Raw genomic sequence first — 4,341 nt, 5'->3', positions numbered from 1 at the left:
AGAGTCGTTTCTCTTGAAGCCTGGAAGCTAACAATTCAGCAGACTGTTTTGGCAAATTTAGATCTCTGACCAGATCATTCAATTCTGACTGAGTAAACAACGTTGGCTTTTCACAATCTTCACCAGATGGCTTGAAAAGATCAGTCTCTTCATCTTCATCAGTAGAAACAGGTGAATTCCGGTTCTATATCCTCAATCTCTGGTAGCTCAGTAAATTCTGGCACAGGTATTTCTTCACTGTGGGGAACTGGTCGTATGGCTGATGGGATATTTGGGTATTGCAGGTATTGTTTGTTTTTCTTATTGAAACCTTTAACATTGACGAGGCAGAAGTAGCAGTTATCTGAATGATTCGTTGGTTCTCTCAAAACCATAGGCACGCCAAACTGAAGTCTAGCATTCTTTCTTTGAGGCCAGGATCGCAAAGTTTCCAGGCAGGTTTTGCACACTTTGTGAGGAGCCCAACTTTTGTCCTGGTCTCCAAGTGGTACTTTAAAGTAAGCGAGGTACACTCTCTTCACAAAACTGGTGATGTTGCGCCTTTGACTTTTCAAAGTAAAGCTTCCACAGATGTAGCAGAATATATCTGGGTCATTGCAGCAATTCCGTCTTTGGGATGTTGAAGCCATTGCCAGGTTATCAGTTTTCACCTGAAAATGATAAAAAAAGAGGAGTTAGATTTATTACAAGTTCAAAATAACTATGTTATATAAATTAACCACCACAATTTTTAGACACGAACCTGCAAAAAACTCTGAAAACGGAATTTTTGGTGAAATCCATTAAAATAGGGAATACCGATAGCGCAAAAACGTTACGTGATGGAGCAAATCTGAGATCAGATTTGGATTCAGCACCTTAAAGTTAGTAAAAAAACAGTTAAAAGGTTTCATGCCAGAAGAAAAAAAATATTTTTTTGTTGACCAGTGTAATAATAATTCTAATAATTACCACAAATAAATGCAAAAACGAAAAACTAAATTAAGAGTGAGAAACGATATACATAATGTATGTTGTGTTGTCTAACCAGCTCCTTTTGGTGCATTTGTCAATAAATGATTTGAATTTGACTAAATGATAATTGTCATATTGTCCTAAAATTCGTTTTTTTGTTTTTTTATATTATTCATATACATATTTTCCTCGGTGTAAATAATTAAAAATAAAGTGGACTAGAAATTAGCACGTTAAAATAATTTATCAACGGCCCAAATGTTTTTCGTACGGAAGGATTCAAATTCAAAATTTTATTACCAAACATACAGATTAATTACTCCTGCAATAGGAGTAGTTTAAAAAACTCATTGGATCACCCAAGTGGATGAAGAATCCAGCCACTCAGCCTGTGTGAACCTGCTCCACTCCCACTAAACTGGGAGGGAACAGTCATCAATGCCCAATAGCAAGAGCTAATGGACCGCTTCCCGCTCACAGGTTCACACTGAGACTCATCCTCGTGGTTGGATTCATTCCAAGTTTCGGACAAGGAACTCGGTCATCACACTATAGAATTGATCCTATGAAGTATGATCATACTTAAAACTTCTAAACCAACGGGATGTGTCACACCTTACTGCTGACTTGACAGTTTTCTATAGGTAGGCTCAGTAAATATGTAAATAAATGTGTTGCAGCTTTACTTAACTCCTATACTAATGTAATAAGCTAAATATGGAATATTTTACAAAATATGTGTTTTATTTTTGTAGGTTGTCATTAATATTATTTATCGTTTTTGGTAACAACTGAAGGATAACTGAGAGATATAAAGAACTTTGTCAGGCTCGCCGCGTCACTCTTCGGTTAAGAGAAAACCTAGTATGTGGGAGACTGCGTTAATCATCACAATTTTGAAATAGGTCAATATTATGATAATTAACAATTAAACATGTGCTTTCGGGTCGCTACTTGGAACATCCTGAACAAAAGTAATATAAAGACATTATTTCAGTGCCCTTGTAAGAGCTGGCTACCGTGTTATTCAAGAGAGGGACGGGCCATGTAGGCCTTTGTCTTCCAATATGATTGATTGATTGATTGATACGTTTATTGAGATACAAAAAAACATTAATACATCTCAAAGGGATGAAGTGACATAAGTCATCCTCACCCCAGTCCAGGAATGTCCCTCTCAGGACTCACATAAATCCCTAATATTTCATATAATTAGTTATAATACATAGTTATATTCTAGATGCAAAATTTCTATATTTCTTTAATATTTCATCTATTTTCCCATTTCCAAACATCCACTCTATTTGCATGGGGACATTATTTATATGGGCATTTCTATATACATTAAGCAATGGGCATTCCAGTGTATAATGTGGCAGGGTATGGGATCTGGGTGTTCTACAAACTCTACATTCTTTATCCTGTTCACTTCTCTCAGCTCCAAGTTCCCAATAATATTTATATCCTAATCTTAACCTCATATACACTGAATCTTTCCACCTACTCCTATCTTTCCCATATGTAAATTTTGTGTTCATGAGAACATGATGGTAATGTTTCATTGTTTCACTTTTCTTGTATATTTCATTCCTTTTGAAATTATCCTCTATTGATTGTATTTTCCGTAATTTGCTCCTTAATTGCTTCAAGGTTTTAGTACATATTATGTCGATCGCGGCCTTTTCCGTGGCTCTTTTTGCTATTATATCTACTGCTTCATTAAGACCAATCCCCACATGTGAAGGGACCCATACAAATTGAACATTATGGCCATTTTTCCCTATTGTATTTACTAATTTTCTACATGAACCAATAATGTGTCCAAAGACTGGACTCCCACTGTTCAAAGAATCCAAAGCTGCCCTACTATCAACAAAATAATATGCATCTTTATACCTCTTTACAACATTTCCCAATCCTACTAACATTGCATATAACTCAGCTTGTGTTGATGAAATAAAACTGCTCAACCGAAGTCCAATTTTGATGTCATCATTTCCTTGTTCTGTGTACTGTCTTATAAGGATCCCGCACCCTGCCCTACCACTTGACATAACTGAACCGTCACAATATACATGCAATGTGTTTATTTTAGGCAAATTACTAATCTTATTCCCATATAAAGACCTTAACTGTCCTGGTTCATGTAATGATTTCTTCATTGTGAGAGGCACTATGTCTAACTCTACTTCTCGTTCTTCACAGGGTGGATTCTTACAACTCTTCTGAACAGCTGTACACCAGTCTGCCAGATTACATTTTTTAATAATATTTACTAATCCATTCATGTATCCTCTCTTGCCTTGCCTGCAGAAGGTCCTTTTATCTTTTAAACCATCATTTATATCTTGTACAAATTTACCCCCACTGTTCCCTCTCATTAATCGAACTGCTGCAACTGTATTAATTTCATTGACCCTCTGTGAAATGCTCTGTAACCCTAGTTCCATTTTCATTATCTCCATCATTGCATTCTTTTGACACCCTAAAATTATTCTCATTGCTTCATTTTGCATGATCTCAAGCTTCCGTAGCCTTCCTTCACCAGTACAAGAGAGGACAGGTGCTGCATAGTCTATAAGTGATCTGATGGTAGAAATATACATCATTCTTAGTATGGGTACCCCAGCACCTTTACCACAACATGCTAGAGCCTTCAAGGGCTGTAATCTTGCTCTACATTGAGTGAGGACATGATATATTTCTGCCTCTTTACTTTCACTAGTAAAGCCAATATACATTCCTAAATATTTATACTTTGACACTTTCTCAACAATTTTTCCATTTAGAAAAACGGATTCAGTTCTTCTTCCTTTACATTCACACTTGGTTTTTTCTTCATTGATAACTAAGCCCATTTTTTGAGAAAGAACACTAAAATTATTTAATGCAATCTGCAAATTTTTTTACAGAGTTTCCTTGAAATAAGATGTCATCTGCATAAATGATGGTTACAACTCCTTTGGGATATTTGTGTGAGGCTATCTTGTTCATTAACACATTAAATAACATTGGACTCAATACTCCCCCTTGGGGAGTGCCTAGTTCAAGTGCTCTTTCCTCAGACAAACATCCCTGATACCACACACAGATTCTCCTTCCATGCAAGTAGTCACCTATCCAGTGTAACAACTTTCCTGATACCCCTAGAGCAGCCAGTTCATTCATAACTACTTCACTGTGAGCTTTATCAAATGCTCCTTGTAAATCCACAAAAACTCTACATCTGTCTGCATCATTTGATAAACATTTTAGAACACAGTCTGAAGTACATTTCCCTTCCAAAAATCCAAATAAATTACAAGATAGATTTTCCCCCACAATATATACAAGCCTATTTGATAATACTATCTCCATCATCTTGGAAAAACAAGATGTTAAAGACAC

At 36.1% G+C, this 4,341-nt stretch overlaps 1 non-coding gene across 1 annotated transcript; it reads right to left on the bottom strand.

Moving 5' to 3' along the window:
- Nucleotides 1–1,333: 1,333 nt before the first annotated feature.
- On the bottom strand, nucleotides 1,334–1,534 carry LOC121866005. The gene has a single exon (XR_006088868.1). It is a non-coding gene; the product is annotated as a small nucleolar RNA U3 (small nucleolar RNA).
- Nucleotides 1,535–4,341: the final 2,807 nt, after the last annotated feature.

Source organism: Homarus americanus, unplaced genomic scaffold, assembly GCF_018991925.1.
Source record: "Homarus americanus isolate GMGI-L3 unplaced genomic scaffold, GMGI_Hamer_2.0 scaffold46670, whole genome shotgun sequence".
Classification (NCBI taxonomy): domain Eukaryota; kingdom Metazoa; phylum Arthropoda; class Malacostraca; order Decapoda; family Nephropidae; genus Homarus; species Homarus americanus.
Note: the sequence above shows the minus strand (reverse complement) of the source record. Positions and strands in the feature narration are given on the sequence as shown.